The following is a 22,729-nucleotide window of genomic DNA, read 5'->3' as shown; positions in this document are numbered from 1 at the left end:
GTCTTCTGAATATGTATGTCTGGAGGAACTGTCGTCTTCCCATCTTTATAGTTTCCTATCATCTGAACATGCTCTAAAATTGTTGTCGTTATTTTTATTATTATAGCTTAATATAAAGTCTTGAGTATGAGAACTGAAGATAGATACAATGCTTTTGCCAAAAATGTCCTATGTAACATTTATGGTTTTTACCTCCAGTTCTTAGGAAAGTGCACATTGACTTGTCCTCTACACCCAATGGAGAGACTAACAGAATGCAATTGTGTCATCTTCAGAGTTGAAAGGGACCTTAGGAGTCATCTTGTTCAAAATGTTACTTAAACAGAAATTCCCTCTAAAATGTGTCTATGAATTTCTGTTTGAAAACCTCCAGCACTGGGCAGCTCACTACCTTTCGAAACAACTCATTCTATTAGGGGTTGGTTTTGTTTTTTTTTTGCTGGTGAAATATTTGGTTTTCCCTTGACTCAGGTAGGACCAGTACTAAAATAACTATTCTTAGCAATGTCTGCTCTCATCACTAGGTGGCACTGCATGCTTTAACTATTCAGCTGACTTTAGATTTATGTAGCAACTTCTCCCAATCCTGAGCCACTTGCTTATTTAAGCAAGTTTAAACTTTAGATCATATCTCCTCTTCCCACAAAAATTGCTTTCCCCAGTTTTCTGTTTCAGGGTTTTCATTTAAAGCATGATTTATGGTATCGTAATTCATGTTGCTTGACTTTTGCATTCAAAAAAAAATTCAGTTTCTCTATTTCAAAGACCTGAAAGGATAATTCATTCAAGTGCAATTACTATAGAGAAAATAAAATTAATGATGTTAGTTTTAAAACACTTAAACATTGTCTAATGTTCACTCCTAGTAATATATGATATGATATCAGCTTCTTCTACCTAGTCTTCCATGTCTAGAGTTCTCCAGAGATTATATTGGTAATAGATTGATATCCAAACATTTTTTTCTTCTTTTCTTTTCTTTTCTTTTCTTTTCTTTTCTTTTCTTTTCTTTTCTTTTCTTTTCTTTTCTTTTCTTTTCTTTTCTTTTCTTTTCTTTTCTTTTCTTTTCTTTTCTTTTCTTTTCTTTTCTTGTCTTCATAATTTATAGATCAAAATATGCATTTGTTTTCAAAGGCAAAAAGCATATGGCAATTTCTCCCTACCTTAAACTTTCTAGTTTTTTAAAAAAAAATATTTATTTATTTTGAATTTTATAATTTTTCCCCTAATCTTGCTTGCCTCCCCCCACCTCCCACAGAAGGCAGTCTGTTAGTCTTCACATTGTTTCTATGATAGTGTATGGCAATTTTTAGCTTGCCTCACCAATCTCCTCATCACCTGGCTGGATCACTAGTGACTTTTACTCAGTGCCTTCATGGGTTTTTTATTCTTCTTCTAGCTAGATAGCTTTATCCAAAGAATTTTCAGATCTAACTATTCTGCCCCGATCTCTCCTCCAGTCTTGCATCATCTCTAATTGCCTTTCAGACATCTCCAACTGGATGTCTAGTAGACAGCTTAAACTCAACATATCCAGAACAAAGCTCTTTATATCCCCCCTTAAATATTTCCTCACTCCTATCTTCCTTATTATTATTATTATTATTATTATTAGTCTTCTCTACTATCATAGACAGCAATACAAGTCAAGACCGAAGTAGAGGGAGAGTTGGTGCATGATTTTTTGTTCACAGATGATTGTGCACTTAATGTAGCCTCTAAGGGTAAGATGCAACAAACCGTGACCTGATTTTCTGCTGCTTTTGCTAATTTTAACCTGATAATTAACACCAAGAAGACATGGATTCTCCACCAGTTAATACAAACCATCCATTCATGGAACCATTGGTTACAGTAAATGGAGTTTGAATACTGTGGATAAGTTCACTTACCTTGGCAGTATATTTTCCAGGGATATACATGTTCATAATGAGATTGATGCAGAGTTAGCTAGTTTTGGGGATGCTTTGAATGAATGTGTGGGAGAGAAGAGGTATTAGATGGGCCTACCAAACTGAGGGTCTACAGAGCCATTGTGCTGATGTCATTGTTGTATGATTGGGAAATTTGGACACTCTACCAGTGCCATGCTAGGAAACTGAATTGCATCCATTTGAACTGTCTTAGGAAGTTTCTGAAAATCATCTGGCAGAAGATACCAGACACTGAAGTCCTTTCTCAAGCTAAACTGCCAAGCATTCAAACTCTACTGCAGAAAGAACAACTCCAATGGATTGGCTGCATTGTTTGAATGACAAATATATGCTTTCTAAAAAGACTATTTTATGGAGTACTCAAAAAATAATACAAAGACACGCTCAGGGTCTCTGAAGAATTTTGGAATTGATTGCATGACAAAAGAGACAGTGGTGTGCCCACATTTAAGAAGGAATCTATGAGTAAAGCAGAATCATAGTAGTTCAAAAGAAAGATGAGATTTGCAAATTTAGGGAAATCTTCATTCCATATATTCATGTGGACTATTTGTGCCTGACCTATGGTAGAGCCTTCTCAGCTTGTATTGGTCTGATCAGTCAGTTGGATCCATTGTATATACCTTGACTCTAACATTTTGGTCCTTTTTGAGAATGAAGGACAACAGCCAAGCAATGGGCAAGACTATCCTCCTAGTCCCTCAGGCTCCTAACCTAGGAGGCATCCTAGATTCCTCACTATCTTTCATCTCTCTGTATCTAATCTATTGCCAAGGTCTGTTAACTTCACCTTTGCAACACATCTTAAATATGTCACTTTCTATCCTCTGACACAGCAACACTCTGGTGCATACTTTCATCACCTCTTGCCTGGTTTATTAGTTACACTAGCCTAAGATGTACTCATCTGAGCCCATGAAGAGTCAAGGGACACCTATCATACCCTATCTCCAAGTCTAAGGCCATGAATAATTTCAGTGACTTCAAACAATTCGTTTGGTGGGGTCCCACTGTCTCACATCAGTGTTTTTGGTAAAGTTCTGGTTTTTGACTGATGCCCTTCATATAGATTCTCTTCTAATTTCCCTCCCCCAATTCTGGAGTTTGTCTTGGGTCATCTTGCCTCTGTTGATGCTTGGTCATCTGGAGGTTGAACCTGGAGGATGGAATGTAGTTATTTCTGGTTACTAAAGAGCACCTTTCTTCCTCTTTCTTATCTTACACTCTCTCTCCATCCCAGAGAGGGTGCATCCATTTTGAAATATCTCTTTGTCAATTAAGGTCATATTTTGTCATCACTGATTACCTAGCTCATACTTTAGCTAAGAGAAAGAGGCAGAGACAGAGACAGAGACAGAGATAGACAGATTAGAGGTAGAAATTGGAGTCAGTCAATCTTTCTAATTTACCTGCATGTTGACTACGGCTGAAATAAACTAAGATTGTTATAGAAAGCATATAATTAAAGTTCTGAAAAGCAGAGAATAAAATGAGAACAGACCATTTTGGGATTCACTAGAGAAAATAAGCTAGTGGTTATATTGTGGGGGTGGGGTGGAAGGAGGGGAAACCTTGTTAAATAGGGAATTGGAGTTGTCCTATCAGAAATAGTACCTCAGGTACCTCATACAGTTCTTCAGTATAGTCTTTTTCAAGGAAACATCTCCCCAGGAACAAAGATCTGGGCAGTGATTAGAGTCATGCCTGAAATGAGGAGTTGAGAAGGAATGGCTATACCCAAAGGAGAGTAGGTGCCTAAGAGAGGAAAGAGACAATTCACCTGCCAGCCAAACACTACAATCCCCAATCACCGCTTAAGTGTGTTAATTATTTCTCTCTCTCTCTCTCTCTCTCTCTCTCTCTCTCTCTCTCTCAATTTTTGAGAATTTCTGTTTTTAACCTCTTTCTAAAATAAAATGATGGCACCATACTGATGTTAGACTGGCAAAATGACTTATCCTTTCATAAAAATTTACTGAAAATGATTACCTTACTTTGGGATATATATGAAATATTTGTCAGCTACAGGTGCTTCTACTCCCAAGTAATCAATGAATCCAATATTGATACATGGCATTGGACTTGCCACTATAGAGTATATACTTATAAAGAACTTACAATCTCACTGAGGAAGATCAATATATTTCTTTATTAAATACACATCCATTTACTGAGTAGCTAAATATTCAGAGTCCTGTGTTAGCATTGGAGCAAGTACTAACTTCAGATGAAACCCAGCTCCTGCCTTAATGAAATGTAATGGGAATTTCTGACTTAGTTTTCTTTCTGACATTTACTTTAGATAAGCTCATCATGTACTTAGCTAGTTCATAAAATCAAGCCTGATATATCAAATATAACTTTGGTATTGACTGGCTAGCTTCTGTTTTATCTCATATAGATAGATCTTCCCCTTTGGCAATCTGTTCTTTGATATGTAAAACATTATCTTCCCTTGTTGTTCTTGAAAATTGTATAGTCTCTATCCTACTTATGTAATCAGAATCCATAGAATATATCTTAAAACTGGTGCTTGGGGCTCACTGTCTTTTTGGCAGGTATTCAGTGTAACCTACATGCTGAGCATAATAAACAGGACTCACATCTCTGGTTGATTACTTAAGTGGCAGCAGGACCAAACTGATGAATCCTCAAGCAATTTTTTCCACCAACTTTATGATGTGATTAGAAAATAAGAATATTCCTCCATTCCACAACCATTTACTAAGTACCTTCTTTAATAGAGTCCTGTCCTAGGAGCTTCATAACATTTAGATAAAACAATGTCTCTGTCTTCATGAAACTCACTGTCAAGTTAGAGAGAACAATACATTCATTCATTCACAAGGACTTATTGGTATTTGAATCTAGGTCTTTTGATTTTCCAGGATTATACCTGAAGTTATTAGGATTATACCAGGATTATACCAGGGAGTGTTGTTGGTCAATCATGCCTTGAGCATGTCCTAAGGAACTCAGTTTCCCTTCATAGTCTACCTTTCTTATTAGTTCTATCCTAGACAGCTTTGCTTTTGAGCAGGGAGAGATGCTTTCTATGCTCACTTTATTTTTTTTTTTTTAGGTTTTTGCAAGGCAAATGGGGTTAAGTGGCTTGCCCAAGGCCACACAGCTAGGTACTTATTAAGTGTCTGAGACAGGATTTGAACCCAGGTACTCCTGATTCCAGGGCCAGTGCTTTATCTACTACACCACTTAGCCGCCCCTCTTTGCTCACTTTAACTCTTCTCATTCTCCTCTTGCATTTTTAGAGTGTGTGTGTGTGTGTGTGTGTGTGTGTGTGTGTGAGAGAGAGAGAGAGAGAGAGAGAGAGAGAAACTAGGGGTGTCTGGACTTTAGATCCTTTTGGCAGGCTTGTAAAAGTCCAATATTGACCTGACTTCAACTTAATGGCCAGGCCCTAAGTCTAGCCATATTAGTCTGAATCAAATATTTTGTCTCTAAAATCAGAAATCATCTCTCTTGAAAAAAGAATTGTCCACAACTCTCCCACCCCATCTCTAAATCTGAACAATAAACTAACATCTTAAATCCACATTGAAAGATTTTTTTAAATCACATATAAAGACAAGAAGGGAAAGAGTGAGTGGAGAAAACAACAAGACAGAAACATCCAGTCCTCTGGGCTGCCTTCTCAATCTTTCTAGGAGGGAAGCAAGGGATAAGGGAGTGAATACTCAGGTAGTAAATAGGAATAAGTTTCCTTTATCCAAAAACTATGAGGGGGAAAGAAAGCATTGTGAGTGGGATTTTTGTGTTTTTTTTCCCCTTTAGGATTGTGCTTTCCTCACACTCTTCCCATTCTCCCATTGTTCACATAGGATATCCATTTGTCATCTATGCTTCCTGTGATCTTCAACAAACAATCCAGAGAGCAATCTGTCTCAATTTTCTTTCAGGTCTAGTATGGTCTCTCCTTGGAGCTGTGATGACTTTTTTCACACCATTTCACTTTCTAGGTTCCTTTTTATCTCTATTTCAAGTCTCTTGGCTAAAGGAGGATGTGTGCGGGGGCAATCTTGAAAATCTTTATAATGTCTATTCAGTGAGTCAGGTACCTGTTTCCTATTTTTTTTTTGTCTTGTGGATGTAGCTAAATGAGACATACACATAGTTTATATATAGTTTGACCTTTATAGGATTCCTGGGATGACCAGGTAAAAGAATAATAAAGATTGAAGCTAGGAAATGCTTTCTATCGAGGAAAAGATTTCCTATCTCTTTACTCTTTATTTTAGTTTTTTTGGCAAGACAATGGGGTTAAGTAACTTGCCCAAATCCACACAGCTAGGTGTCTGAGGCCAGATTTGAACTCAGGTACTCTTGACTCCAGGGCCAGTGCTCTATCCACTGTGCCACATAGCTGCCCCCTCTTTACTCTTTTAAAAAGAATTAAATGCCAATTTACTTCTTCAACAACATATTACAAACACATAATGTTAAAATAATTTTTGATTCCTTGAATAATACAACAAAAGATAACCAGGGTCAACAGCTTTTCTATTGCTATCACAATAAGACAAACAAAAGACAGAAAGATGTCTGCCAATGATGTCTGCCACTTTTTAAACAAAATATTTTATTCTGAACTGAAGAAATAAAATGAACATTTGAAAAAAGTAGAATAGTAGAATAAAAAAACTATTGTATACAACTTGCTATTCTTTTAAAATATATAATAAAGTTATCAAGAAACTCTTTTTTAACTCTTCAAAAAACTCACACCTAGACTTTTTATGTACTATGAAAAGAAGAGGGAGTGGAAGCCATCAAACCTTCCCTGTCATGGGGCAAGAAATGGGAGAGGGGTGTTCTGCTCAATGGCCTTAATAAGAAGAAATCAGAACTGAAGAGACATCACTTTATGAGGCTTTTTATAGATTTGGCACAAACCAGAAGAGACACAATGGAGGATGCAGAAGCAGTGGACTCCAGGTTACATAGTGGAGACTGGAGCAGGGCAAACTGGGATATGCCTATGTTGAGACATAAACATCCCACTGAAGAGCTTGTGTCACAGTGAGAGTAAGTGGAATTCCGGGACACTGTTTCTTTCTTCCTTTCTCCCTCAGAGTACAATAGAGAAAACACCTGCTGCTATTTTAGGTATGCTCAGTTTCTTTCCCTTTAGTGTTTCCCTGGACTGGTTTGGTGGAAGATGCTAAGGAAGTGGAAAAATCAACCCCAGCAGTGACATTTATGTAATCAGTTAAAGGAAGTTCTATTCATTATTTGTTATACTGTCTGCCTATGGCAATAAATCACAAGATTATTAATAGTTAGGATGTCAAATTCTATGCATTTGAGGGTCATGATGGATGGCAGTGAAGTCGGATCATGGCTTCATTGTGAAGACCTTGACAAGCTAGTTGAGAGGTAGATTTTGGGGTTTTTTTTGAGATTTTTTTGAAAATATTCCAGGATATGGGCCTCTAGACTGCCATTGAACTTGGAATAAATTCTAGGTGGGATGGGGTGGAATACATGCCAGACTGTTATTTAGTGTACCATCTGGTGGCCAACAATATGTTTCCCTTGCCATCAGATGACTCATGGACAGATCATATGGTAGGGTGTTTTCTCATTGGAATAGCAGAAAGGGAGAAAATGCATATCAACTTCTGCTATCATTGAGTACTTCTGTAAACACTGCTTCTAGCATTATAGATAGCCATTATCTTATTATGCACAACTGAAGTATTCTAGCAATTTAAAAGTTCTCTTTCATTTCTGGATCGGTGTGTTTTCACTCTTTCCCAGATTATGATGTTCTTTTTAGCAAAACTCAATGTTTTTCAAGCCCTGGAGAGTTTCTGGGGCATCTTATTTCATATTGGCCCTTCCCTCTTTTTTTTTTTTTTTGGTAAAGGTAGAGGGTATTTCACATTTCGAAGATGATGTGGGAATAATAACAACCCTTACTATTTGTGTAGGGTTTGTGTGCCATCCCCAGACATAACCTTGTTTTGTTCTAACACCCACCTTACTTACCCCTGACAGGCAAGTAGACTATTAAACAATTTCTATTCATTTAACTCATTCAACAATTTATTAATTTAGGTTAAATTGTTGTTCCAAGATGGTATCACTAGTAGGTAGCAGAGTTGAAATTAGAATCCAGATCTTCTGACTCCTCATCCAATGCCCTCTCTCTCTTTTTTTTTTAGTTTTTTTTTTTTGCAAGGCAATGGGGTTAAGTGGCTTGCCCAAGGCCACATAGCTAGGTAATTATTAAGTGTCTGAGGCTGGATTTGAACTCAGGTACTCTTGACTGCAGGGCCAGTGCTCTATCCACTGTGCCACCTAGCTGCCTGCTAATGCCCTCTTAATTGAGCAATCAGTCAACAGTTATCAGTCTGCTAAAGGCTGGAAATGCAAAGGCAAAGCCATAGCGGTCTCAAGAGGAACTACTGGGTACAGGGAGGGGGATGGTAAAGGCCTCCTGAGAAAATATGGTTTGAGCAAAATCTTGAAAGAAGCCAGAGATGTCCTCCCCTTATCCCCTCCCCCTCCATCCCTATTTAAGGCATAGGGGTTGATTGGTTGGTTCTTATCCTTTATTATCAAAAAAGACCAAAATGACATCATTGTGTTAGAGATAAGTAACAGTGTTGCTGATCAGACCTATACAAGCTCAAAATTCTCTACTGAAGGTGACCTAGGACATAGTCAGCCCAAATGTATAGAGCTGAGATGTAATGTTATCAGTATACCAGTAGACCTGGTACAAACCAGAAGAGACAAATATTTCTTTGTTCATCACATTTCTTTTCTTTACTTCAGCCCAAATAGAGCAGCTAGGCAGTGGATAAAGTGCTGGACCTGGAGTCAGATTCATCTTCATGGGTTCAAATCTGAAGTCAGACACTAATTGTATGATCATGGGACAGTTGCTTAACCCAAATGGGGTCACAAAGAGTCAGGCAAGACTGAAATATCTAAACAATAATAGTCTAACTAGAAAGGATAGGAGAAAGGAAAGAGTGGCCCTGATGTTGACACAGGTGCCAACTTGATTATCAGGCCTGGCCATTGAGGCGTGACTTTTAGCCCAGGCTGCCTTGGTTGGATGTGTTTCCTGCTATGAACCAGGACTGTTTCTCTTTCACTTTGCACTAGTTGTTCCCCATGCTTTGGATGCTCTGCCTCATTCTTCCCTCTGTTATTTTCTTTCCCTGGTTTCATTCAAGGCTCAGTTCAAACCCCACATTCTTCAGGAGACCTTTCCCATTTCTCTCTACCTAGCCCACCCTTTATGATTAGTGAGTTTTCGCTTTTGTATTCCCAGGGCTTCCCACAATGCTGACACTTAACAAATGCCTGTTGATTGATGACTATTGACTCTTGGCTTTAGCTGTTTGAAGACCATTACATAAGTGGCTGGCACTAGTCCTTGGAACTGGTTTTCATTTGCTTTTGCCTCCATTAATATTTCTTTACCTTCCCACCCCTACAAGCAATCCTGAAGAGTGCCCCGTTTATATCTCATCCTGAGAATCACCTCAGGAGAATTGTAGCTGACTTAGTTGTTTATGAGGACAGCTCTGACTTTTCTTCCTCATTCCTAAAATTCATTCCAGTAGCTAAATGCTGCAGTGGATAGAGCATTGGGCTTAAAGTCAGGAAGAGCCAAGTTCAAATCTGGTCTCACACATTTAATAGTTGTGGGATCCTAAGCAAGTTACTTTACCTCTTTTAATGCTCTTATTTGTAAAATGGAGATAATAAAAGCACTGAATTCTCAGGATTATTGTAAGGATCAAATGAGATGATATTCATAAAGCAAGCACATAGTAGGTTTTATACCAACACTCCCTATATTATCAATGGACACAAAGTAGGTACTATAACAATACTACCTATATTATAACCTGACACACAGTAGGTGCCATAACAGTATGATCTATATAAGTGTGTGGCATACCATAAGTGCTGTACCAATACCACTTACACAATTACCAGGAACACAGTAGATGCTCTACCAATACTACCTACACTATTACCTAGCACATAGCAGGTGCTGTACCAGTACAGCCTATATAATTGCCTGGTACACAATAGGTATTGTATTGGCACTACCTATCTTATTGCCTGGCACATAGTAGGTGCTGTACCAGTATTGCTTATATTATTGGTGGGGTCATTCTCCTTTTCCTGCTGCTGTTTTCCATCTCTCTGGTCTTGGAAGGACTGAACTTAAGGAACATCTAAGGACTGGTGCCAAATGACACTCCATCTCAATTATTTTCTCTTCCCCAGGAAGCAGCATGTCTGTTATTATTCCTCCACTTTGCTTCTCAACTTCATGCATTATCAAGTTAATGGTCTCTTTGATGTTGTATTTGATAATGTAATAGAAAGCCAGGCAGAGAGTTTCAGAAAAAGGACAGAAATGTAATCTACAAAGAGCAAGGGCATTTTTTTTCACTGACAATAATCAAATTTTGAAGACAGTTCATAAGATGAAAAGATTTAGACAGACAGACCTTAGAGCTCAAGTCTAATTCCTTTATTTTATAGAGAAGGAAGCCGAGGCCCAGAAAATAGAAGGTGTCAACCTTACACAGCTAGTTCTTTTTTTTTTTTTTGTTATACTATAGCAACTCTAAATATTAATCCTGAAAAAATCCTTTCAAGTTACAATTTTACATTGTTCCAACAGCTCAGCTTGTCCTATTTTTGATGACTCTGTGGAATTGGAGAGACAGACTTACTTTAAGTCAACAAAGAAGTGCCTACCATCCGAAAGGCAAGGTAAGAAAGTAAACAAAGGAGAAGGGTCTTGTGACTTGAGCGTGAGATACTCTACTTGAAATTTCTGTTTGTGAAAAGCTTGGGAAATGCCCCTATAGCTCTGAAGTTCTTGAAATAGAATTTTGATATAAAATGACTGAGAAATTCTGGAATTGCATCTGTAGGTTTATGGGATTTAGATCTGTAAGGAACTTTAGAAGTCATCCAATCAAACCCCCTCATTTTAGAGCTGGGGAAACAGAATCTCAGAGAGAGAAAGTGAATGACTAAAAGTCAGACTTTATCCAACCAGGATTGAAACTTAAGGTCTATTGACTCAAGCTAGTGTTCTTCTCATCCTTTAGAATTTAATATTGGAAGGGACTCTAGAAATTATCTAGCCATAAGATCATAGGGTGCTTGATTTTGATTTCAGAAAATCCAGTGAACTCTTGTGCTATGTGCTTCATTTTAGAGACGGGGGAAGCTAAGACCTGTAGAAGGGAAATGACTTGCCTAATGTGATTGGAGACATTAAGAAGTTTCCATCATTATTAGTGTAGGACTGACCTTTAAAACTCATCTTCAGATGTTAGGTTATTCTCAGTGCTTTTGAGTTTCTCCTGATTGAATAAATAGTTGAATAGCTATTATCAATCATTGGGGAGGGTTTCAACTTCACTGGAAACCTTCAGAGGAATCACATCTTGTTGTGCAGGAGGAGAAAACAACCCTTCTTTGGTTGTCTCATTACTTGTTATTGGTACCCTTTCTTTTCCTACTTTTTAACATATTTTTCTTGAGTTTTCCTATATTCAAAGGGAGCAATTCTATCTTCTTTTGAACATGTGTCTGGAGGAGGTCCCTGTCTTTGCTGCATCCTCTGCTTTTCATTTTTCCAGCTTCTTATCATTTACATATGCTCTGAAGTTGCAGAGGTCTGGTTTAATGACAACCTTAATTAATTTTATGTTTTAGGAGAACTGATGACAGAACTGATGCTTCTCTCAGAAAGGTTGTTTCAAAATTGTAACTTTCTTTTAAAATTTATTTTACTTTTTAAGAAAGCTTTTATTTTGTTTTACAATTTCTCCCCTAATCTTACTTCCTTCCCCCCACCCCCCACAGAAGGCAGTCTGTTAGTCTTTACATTGTTTCTATGGTATACATTGATCTAAGTTGACTGTGATGAGAGAGAAATCATATCCTTAAGGAAGAAAAATGAAGTATAAGAGATAGCAAAATAGGACAGCTAGCTGGTGCAGTGAAAGGTGGCTAGGTGGTGCAGTGGATAGAGCACCGGCCCTGGAATCAGGAGTACCTGAGTTCAAATCTGACCTCAGACACTTAATAATTACCTAGCTGTGTGGCCTTGGGCAAGCCACTTAACCCCATTTGCCTTACAAAAACCTAAAAAAAAAGAGATAGCAAAATTATATAATAAGATAATGGGTTTTCCCTCTAAATTAAAGGTAATAATCTTTGGTCTTTGTTCAAACTCCACAATTCTTTCTCTGGATACAGATGGTATTCTTCATTGCAGACAGCCCGAAATTGTCCCTGATTGTTACATTGATGGAATGAGCAAGTCCATCAAGGTTGATCATCACCCCCCATGTTGCTGTTAGAATGTACAATGTTGTTTTGGTTCTGCTCATCTCGCTTAGCATCAGTTCATGCAAATCCCTCCAGGCTTCCCTGAATTCCCATTTCTCCTGGTTCTAATAGAACAATAGTGTTCCATCACATACATATACCACAATATTCCCCAATTGAAGGACATTCACTTAATTTTCAATTCTTTGCCACCACAAACAGGCCACTATGGATATTTTTGTCCAAGTGATGTTTTTATCCTTTTTCATATTCCCTTCAAGGTATAGACCCAGTAGTGGTATTGCTGTCTCAAAGGGTATATACATTTTTGTTACCCTTTGGGTACGATTCCAAATTGCTCTCCTGAAAGGTTGGATGAGTTCACAGCTCCACCAACAATGTATTAGTGTCCTGATTTCCCACATCCATTCTAGCATTGATCATTGTCCTTTCTGGTCATATTGACGAGTCTGAGAGGTGTGAGGTGGTACCTCAGAGATGCTTTAATTTGCATTTCTATAATAAGTAATGATTAGGGCAATTTTTCATATGACTATGGATTGCTTTGATTTCCTAATTTGTAAATTGCCTTTGCAAAGGACTCATTTCTAAAAAATACAGAGAACTGAGTCAAATTTTCAAAAAGACAAGCCATTCCTGAATTGAAAAATGGTCAAAGTCCTTTGTCAGAAATGCTAGTTGTAAAAATTGTTCTCCAATTTACTACATTTCTTTTGATCTTGGTTACAGTGGTTTTGTCTGTGCAAAAGCTCTTCAATTTAATGTAATCAAAATTATCTAGTTTGTTTTTAATGATGTTCTCCATCTCTTCCTTGGTCATAAACTGCTTCTCTTTCCATAGATCTGACAAGTAAACTACTCCTTGTTCTTCTAGTTTGCTTATAATACTGTTTTTTATGTCTAAATCCTGTATCCATTTTGATCTTATCTTGCTATAGGGTGTGAGGTGTTGGTCTAATCCAAGTTTCATCCATACTAATTTCCAATTTTCCCAACAGTTTTTATCGAAGAGAGACTTTTTAATCAAAATAGCTGAACTCTTTGGGTTTATCAAACAGCATATTAGAATAATCACTAAATTGTAACTTTCAATCTGAGGCTCTCTTTACAACATTTAATCTCTATACTCTTCACACAAGGTGAGGCCAGATAGTCAAAACTGACTTATTTGGTATCAAAGAGTCTCAGAGTTGAAAGAGATCTCAGAGGACACCTGCCCTATTACTTAAACTCTAATCTAAAGATTATACTTCACTCTGATTCAGGCAGCCCTAGGGCTGTAATTTATACCACAAAGGCAGTTTCAGAATAAGGTCGAGGATTGCAATATATATTTAGACCACAAGGTGGTGCGCCAAACACACACAATAAAGCAAAAAAAAATCTTATACATCATCCTTGTCAAAAAATTCTGTGCTCTGAACCCATCACTTCTTTCCTACATGTTGGGTAACAGCCTTCATCATAATTCTTGGTTATTGTATTGATAAGGGTTTTTAATGGCTTTCAAATTTGTTTGTCTGTTGTCATTATATAAATTCTACTTCTACTCATTTCTTTCAATATCTCTTCATTCCTGACTTCCCAGGTTTCTCTGAAGCTATTCCCTTTGTTCATTTCCTTTTGTTTTTAGGTTTTTGTAAGGCAAATGGGGTTAAGTGACTTGCCTAAGGCCACACAGCTAGGTAATTATTAAGTGTCTGAGGTTGGATTTGAACTCAGGTACTCTTGACTCCAGAGCCTGTGCTCTATCCGCTGCACCACCTAGCTGCCCGCCTTTGTCATTTCTTAAAGGAAGGTAAGTCAATCTATGCAAACCACCTGGAGGAGAGGAAGGAACAGCATATATCAGATGAGTCAAACCACCTCTACCACCACCACTTTGATACCATCTCCCTTTAACCTTGATAGAGACAAGCCAGGACACTGAACTAATTGGGCATTAACAATGTCCCTGAGGACTCAAGGACTACTTCCAGACCAGCTTCCTTAGCAATCATAGAAGGAAGAAATCAATATGGAGAAGGGGTCATTTTCTTTATCACCACCAACAAACAGCTATTAACCAATGGCCACTAATAGGCAGATAAGTTCAGAAGCTCTGGGGGGTAGGTAGCAGGACCCTCTACACCCTCCACCCTGGACCCCAGACCACACATGTCTGCTTCTTAATCAGTTCTCATAGCTATTGTCCAGGAAAGCAACAGCTGTGGAAAAGGGGCCAGTCTTCCTCACCGAATACTAACCAACTGCCACTCACAGGGCAGACAAACCAGCCTAGTTGAAACCACTCTGAAGAAAGGACAAGAGGCAGCCTAAATTAGGGAAATTATCTTGACCACTTTTCCCCCCAAATTCACAAGATGATTGCCTAGGACTTTGAAACCAGGAACCTCTGGAGAAACAATGTTTCCAGTCCAATGTCAAATGATATTAGAAATGGATACAATTTAAGAGGAAATGTTAAAAGAAAGGCATTTATATCTGTTTTTCTACTGCTCCCTAAGCACCATGGGACTTTTCTATCTGGTTTTCAATGAAGATTATATCTCCCATATGAGTGTGAAGTCCTTAAGAGCAAGGATTGTCTTGTTTTTATATTTATGTCCTCAGAACTTAGTATAGTATTTTGCACACAGTCAGTGCTTAAGAAACATTTTATTTATTCATATTCTTTATCCATGTGTGCCATCATTTACTCAGCTAATCACAGTTTATGGAAAGTGTTTTACTTTTCAAATTTGCCAACACCAACGCAAAACAGTTGCTCTGCATATTTGGATTCTTTTCCTCTTTTTGGGCGGGCATAGGCTTATAAGCAGTAATACTCCACACTTTGTAGGTTGTCTTTTATTTTGAACCCAGCCTGCTCTCTGACTTAGGGCTGGAAAATTCCTTTTAACTTCTTTTAGATCCTTAATTTTCAACTTGGTTTTCCCCATTCATTTTGGAGACTCTACCCAGGGAGATTAGTGGTGCTAGGGTGACAAGGCTCTTCTCAATTCCAATAAAACTTCTTGAATGAGGTGCAGATCAATGTATGAAATCAGGAAAAGTAAAAAGGAGTAGGAGAAGTTAAACAGCACCATTGACCTCTATCTGCTCCATTCCACCTTCTTGCCTTTATATACATACCAGGTAGGTAATAACGTAATTACTGTCCAGAACATTCTTCCCAGTACAGAAGATCAGCTCTCTCTACACATTGCCCATGCAATGAAAGGAAATCCAATTGATTTATACCATAGAACCATTGTGCTGACCTCATTGTTGTATATTTATGAAACTTAGTGCCATGCCTGGAGACTGAATTGTTTTCATTCACTGAATTGTTTTAGGAAGATTCTGATGATTGCCTGTTGGAATAGGGTACCAGACACTGAAGTCCTTTCTCAAACTAAACTTCCAAGTATTCAATCCTGCTGCAGAGAGGACATCTCTGATGGGCTGACTGTTTTATTCAACTGCCAAAAGTGCATTTGCTTAAAAGATTATTTTAAAGAGAATTCATATAAGGCAAGTTCTCACATGGAGGTCAGAAGCGATACAAGGATTCTTAAGGTCTCTTTGAAGAACTTTGAAATCAGTTATTAGATACTGACCAAAGACCGCCCAGCATGGCTTGCCCACATCAAAGAAAGCACTGTACTCTATGAGCAAAGCAAAATTGCAAGAATTAAAAATAAAAAATAAGATGCACAAATTTAGAGACATTTCCACTCCAAACGTTTATATTTATTATTTGTGCCAGACATGTGGTAGAGCTTTCAAAGCTGAGATTGTTCTAATAAACCAATTGGACATTGTGATATCATTTTGATCCTCTTCAAGAACAAAGGACAACTGCAGTATGTATATGTATATGCATATGCATATACATATGTGTATGTATTCTTTTATTTGTATAATGGTATACACACATACAAGTGCTACAGATCAGTTGTGAACTGGGCTTGGGATTAAATAAGAAGATAAGATTGAGCTGGTTTATTTTTGAACTTTTGATCTCAAGCTGCTCACTAGCACAAACTCATTTTTGGATTACAGTATTTTCCATTGTAACTCTAGTATTTTTCCATTGATTATGCCTCATGCAATATTGTGATTTTAGATCCAGACATCCAGAAATGTAGTAGGTCTATGAACATTGTAGTATTTTATCAATGCTAGTTTATGCCATAAAAGAACATCAAGGATGTTTAAGAGCATAATGTCAGTAGAATGTAAATTCAGGGATAGAGGTCTCCTGAGACTGAATTTTCCTCCCCTTCCCTGCTTGTAGGCATCTAGGTGGAAGAATGGATAGAGTTTGAGCCTTAAGAGGGGGAAGATTTGAGTTCAAAATTAATGTCAGATACTTTTAAATTGTTTAAATTGTGCTTCAGTTTCCTAAGCTATAAAATGGGACTAATGATAGCACCCTACCTCCCTGGGTTGTTGTGAAGATAAAATGAGATTTTTTTTTTGTAAACCCTAGTACCTAGTAGGTGTTAAGTAAAAATACTAGCTCTAATAATTATTATTATTTAGATGGTGATACTTGAAATGAGGGTAGAAAGGTAAGGATTCTATAAGGGGAAGGTATTATGGGGCTTATTACTTTATGCTGACAATGACTAAGCTATAAAATAGAAAATAACTTGTTATGCTGGAAAGTTTTTGGCCCTGTGAAAATTTACTTTCTTGGGGTGAGGATTATATAGAACGTTGGGAAAAGAATGTTTTGTACAAATTGATTGCATCCCTAAATTAAGAAAAAATGTTTTAGAAAAATAAAGAGATTGGGAGTTATACTATCCAGATTCTAGCCCAAACACTGTCACTTGCTAGACTTTGAGAGAGAGAGAGAGAGAGAGAGAGAGAGAGAGAGAGAGAGAGAGAGATTCTTTCCTAATTGAGATAAATAGATGATAGCTCCAAATTTTAACTAGTGTGTGTCATCTGAATTTTAGTGATTGAGTTTCCTGGCATGGCACTGATAGAGCATTCAGGTTTCATAGGCATTCAACAGTGAGGCAAACATATTGACTCTGTAGAGCTTCGGTTTGGTAGGCAGTCTAATATCCCTCTTCTTTCATGCACTTACTTTCAGAGCTAGCTCTGGCAGTGCAGTGTCAACCTCATAATCTATGTGAACATCCCTAAAAGCACAATGCCAAGGTAATAGAACTCCACAGCATTCACAATTTCTCTATTTGCTGTAATTGGTTTCACATATGGTTAGTGTGGTGCTGGATGGTGGAGAACCTATGATTTCTTCATGTTATTTGTTAGGTTAAAATTAGTACAAGCAGCAGAGAATCAATTCACACTTTGTTGCATCTCAACTTCAGAGGCTACACTGAATGCACAATCATCCTCAAACAGAAAATAATACTCTCATAGCCCATCACTTTGGTCTGGGCTTATAGTCTTTTCAAGTTAAATAGTTTACCATCAATGTGGTAGCTGACTTTCAAGTTTTAGTTGTCCTCATTGAAGGTGTCTGACAACATTGCTGAAGGCATCATGTTAAAAAATGTAGGAGCAAGGATACAGCCTTGTTACATTCCTATGGTAACTAGAAAAATGCAAGAGCATCATCCATTATCTAGACCCCAGGCAAGAGTGCTGTCATGAAATTGACATGCAATATCGATAAACTTCTCTGAGTACCCAAATTTTCTGGATGTTGTTTTATTTTATTTTCCAATTACATGAAAAGATAGTTTTCAACATTCAACTTTTGGTAAAGTTTTAAGTTCCACATTTTTTTAACCTCCCTCCCTCCCCTTCCAGTTCCCTATGATAGTGAGTAATGTGGTTTACATCAGTAATGGACAATCATGTTTAACATATTTTCATATTGGTCATGTTGTGAAAAAAAGAATCAGAACTAAAGAGGAAAAACATGAGAAAAAAACCACCATAAAACAAGTTTTAACAAGGGAAAAATAGTATGCTTTGTTCTGTATTCAGACTCCATAGTATTTTCTCTGGATATGGTTGGCATTTTCCATCAGAAGTCTTTTAGAATTGTACTCAATCACTGAACCATTGAGAGGAGCTAAATCCAACATGATTGATCATCACACAATATTGTTATTAATGTGTATAATGTTCTCCTGGTTCTATTCACTTCACTCAACATCAGTTCATGCAAGTCTTTCCAATGATTTTCTGAAGGCTATATGCTTCTGATTTTTTACAGAACAATTATTGAATACCAAAATTTTGATATAATTTTCCACAAGACCTCACAACTGACAGTATCAAAATGTTGGGCTGATCTACAGATGTGTACAGATCTCATTCTGTTCCTTGTATTTTTCCTGGAGTTGTTGGGCAGTAAACACCATATTGACTGTTCTTTGACCCATATAAAGTCAAACTGGTTCTCAGGTGGATGACTTGAAGGATGTCTATAAAGAAGCCCAGAATCTTGCTAGGAATGACTAAAAGAGACACCTCACCCCCAATGATTGTCACAGGACAATCTATTTCTTTTATCCTAAGGACAGTTGCATAGGGAGGCAATCTTGTATTTATCATGTGCTCATATAGACTGAGGGTGAGCAAATCTATTTCAAACAACCATTGATTTCAGACATGTTGAGGTATTGTATCTAGTAGTGAGAACTGTATTTCAGGAAAGAAATTGAAAAGTCTGGCATCCAGAGAAGAATGAATAGATAAAGCATTTGTTGTTGTTTAGTTATTTTTTTGTTGTGTCTAACTCTTCCTGACCCCATTTGAGGTTTTCTTGAAAAAGATGCTGGAGTCCTTTGCCATTTTTTTCTCTAGCTCATTTTACACTGAGGTAAATTGGGTTTAAGTAATTTGCTTAGGCCCAATAAGACCAGATTTGAACTCAGGAAGAGGTATCTTCCTGATTCCAGACATGCTGCTCAATTTACTGCACCATCTGGTAGCATTTTCTATTTTCTAAATATCTGTCAAGCACTATGCTAAGTGCTAAGAACAAAAATACAAGAAAATCATATAGTCCTTCACTTCCCTTCTAAGAAAATTACATTAAATGGGGAAAGATGACATATATATATATATACATATATATATATATATATATATATGGTACCATATATGTATGATACTAGACAGTGAGTGGAGGGGGATGATAAAGAGTCTGAGTGGAGCAATTCAGCTGGTAATGAGAAGAAAGTAAAGCTCAGAGAGAATCAAGGCATGAGTGAAATGAAACTGGGGTTCATCCCAAAATGGTGGTTCCAGGTAGGAGAACATTGAAGAGAGAAGAATCCCAAGATAGAGATTTCTCAGAGGGTCACTTTAGGAGATGAGAAGAAGGGGGTAGCATTCAAAAGGAGTTGAATCCAGCCAGAATGATGGGGGGGACAGTGTTAAGGAACAGTCTTGTAATACTCAGTTGAAGGAAATGGGAATGTTTGATCTGGAAAAGACTTGTCTTGAAGTAGATGGTTAAGGACAATTTATTGGGTAAGACTATGGAGGAGATTATTATTTAGTTACAGGTTTGAGTAGATAGTGTTTGAGGAGAATTCTAATAATGAAACTTTGCCTCATTAGCCAGTGCAGTGTAGGATGGTAGAATATTGAACTTGAAGTCAAAGAGACCTGTGTTGCCACTTCTGATAATTATTTGATTTCAGTTTAATCTAAGTCACTTAACTTCTCTGAGTCTCATCTTCTACATCTGTAAAAGTTTTCTTCTAATGTACTAGATCATTGCCAGTTAGCACCATTAGAAAGAGTGTTGCATGTTGCCAGAATTCCTTCCTTTTTGCCTTTTTAATTCTTAAAATCACAGATTTCACCAACTAGTTTAGTTTTGTTTTCTGACAGTACCATTATCCACATACAGACCTAGTGAGGCTGCAACTTCTATGGAACCAAATGGTTTTGTTCAAATGAAGATAATACAAGTTAAAATTTAGGTATGTGCTAAATATCACCTATCTAAAATAATTTCCTTGGGTTTTCTCTAGGAATTAATATATGCATTAAACATAAAGAGGAATATTGTTTTTGCTTAGTGTTGCTTAAGGGTTTTTTAATTCTTTGGTTTGTCGGCATTAAATTAACCTTTGGGGAGTTAGCATCCATATTAACTTATGATTATTTTATATTATACTTTGTAGCTGCAATAATAATAATTCACTTGTCCTACTGTTTATATATGTGTCCTATTTTCCTAGATTATCTGTACTAAAAGTTCATTCATTTTTGGCAAAATGTGTACAGATGGTATTTTTTTCAAATGAACTCACTGTTAATTAATATTACAAGCTATTTTAAACACTGATTGAGACTGATTTTTCCAGTTTGGGTACCTGACTAGATCACTTCATTAGGACATCTAAAGTGTAGGTTTGAGTGGAAACAATGAGCTAAAAATATTCAGAGGCTTTCCTTCCAAGGATTTAGTAAAAAATTTATTAAGAGGACAGATTCTGGAGTATACCATAAACCACACACACACACACACACACACACACACACACACACACACACACACACACACACAGACAGACATACACACAGAGTGAATTTGGGGCTCTTCAAGGTGATATTGATGAATAGCTCTGTAGTTGGGTACTATATAGAATCAAATAATTGATCTGTAAAATACAATTTCAGAGTGTTAGAAAAATTAGCCAGGAGCCAAGCAGTACTGGTGCTTATATTAATGGCAAAAGTAGCTCCCTGCCCCTTTTAAGATGCCAGACCATAAATATCCTTTAAAGGAGGAAATACCAAAGCAGCCATTTTTTGATGGTCCTTAGCAGTCATTAATATGTCAGAAAAGTTTTGTCCTGTCTTGCCTTGATATGTCTAGTGTTTTAAAATTTAAATATCTTGAACACAGCAATAATGTTCCAAAATAGGAGGAATATTAAAAATATTAAATATTAAAATATTAAATACAAAAAATATTAAATAACATGGACACAGCAATAGTGTTCCAAAATAGGAGGAATATTAAAAAAAACTAGTGGAGAAGACTGGCAAACCAGCTAGCACTTGACACTCTGGAACATGTTCACAGCCTAACTATAGCCATCCAGCCCAGTAGCAGTACTGATGCCTGTTACTATGTATAACTGTGAAACTTGCTTCTTGTCTGTACTCTTGAAATTGAAATAAAATTTAATAACAATCTTTGTTATGGTAAAAAAAATAAAAAGAAAGAGTGTTGCACTGGGAATTAGAACTAGGTTTACTTTCCAGTCATGTCACTTACTAGCTCTTTAGAAAGTCATGTCTCAAGACTCTTCTTTCCTCCTTCTATTAATCTGAGTTGAAAGCAATGTTGCCGGTATTACCTAAGTTTAAACGTAACATCCTGACTTGTTAATGCAACTTTGCAACATGGAGTATCAAGACGCCAAATGAGGAAATTGAGCAAAGTTAATGCCTTCTCACAGTCATAGAAGAACTGTGGGCCTCTAGCAGTGAAAATTGTATTCCGTTTGGGGTGAGTTTGTACTTTTTTGTAAGCTAAAATATTTTATGTCTTTTAAAGGAAAAAAAACCTGTCACTTCTCCATGGCTCTTTCCCCAATACTGTTGCTGTGTTCCATAATATTTGACTCTTCATGACCTCATTTGAGGTTTTCTTGTCAAAGATTCCTCATTTTACAAATGAGGAAACTGGGGCAAAAGGGTTAAGTGACTTGCCCAGAGTCATTCAGCTAGCAAATGTTTGAGGCTGAATTTGAACTCAGATCTTACTGACTTCAGGTTCATCACTCATATACTGCACTGTACCTAGCTGTCCCATCATACCCTTCCCCATAACAAAGAAGTTGTGTTAGCAAGACAGATGAACACATTGGTCATATCTGGCAACCTATTCTTCATTCTGTATGTAAAGACCATTTATTACCTTTTTCTCAATGAACAGAAGTCATGCTTCATCATCAGTTCTCTGAAGCCATGCCTGACCATAGGTGACTTTCAATATTTCCCTTTATATTATCATGTCGATTGGTAAATTGCTCTTGTTTTTCTTTCTTTGTGTTACATTATTTCATATAGATCATAGATGATAGATTTAGAACAAGAAGAACTGTATGAGTCATCTGGTCAAACACCCTTATTTTGTATATGAGGGAACAAGGCCCAGTGAGATTATGACTTGCCTAAGATCACCCAGGGAATAAGTTGCAATCAATCAGAATTTATTAAGTACCTAATATGTGCCAGGCATTAGTGATACCATAAAAACCCTCAAAGTAGAGTCCCTACTCTCAAAGAGTTTACAATCTAATGAGAGAAGACAACACGTAAAAAGAAGCTGAAAAGTGAGGAGGGAGAGGATAGCTTGCTTACGGATATGATGACGTCCAGGACAGCAGTTAGGTGGAAAAGAATGAGGTGGCTGCCCTGGGCTCCTTCCTTAAATGGAAAGTCTAGGAGGAGCACTCCACTGTTCACTTCAACCTCTT

This window comes from Macrotis lagotis, chromosome X (genome assembly GCF_037893015.1).
Source record: "Macrotis lagotis isolate mMagLag1 chromosome X, bilby.v1.9.chrom.fasta, whole genome shotgun sequence".
NCBI classification, from domain to species: Eukaryota; Metazoa; Chordata; class Mammalia; order Peramelemorphia; family Peramelidae; genus Macrotis; species Macrotis lagotis.
Note: the sequence above shows the minus strand (reverse complement) of the source record.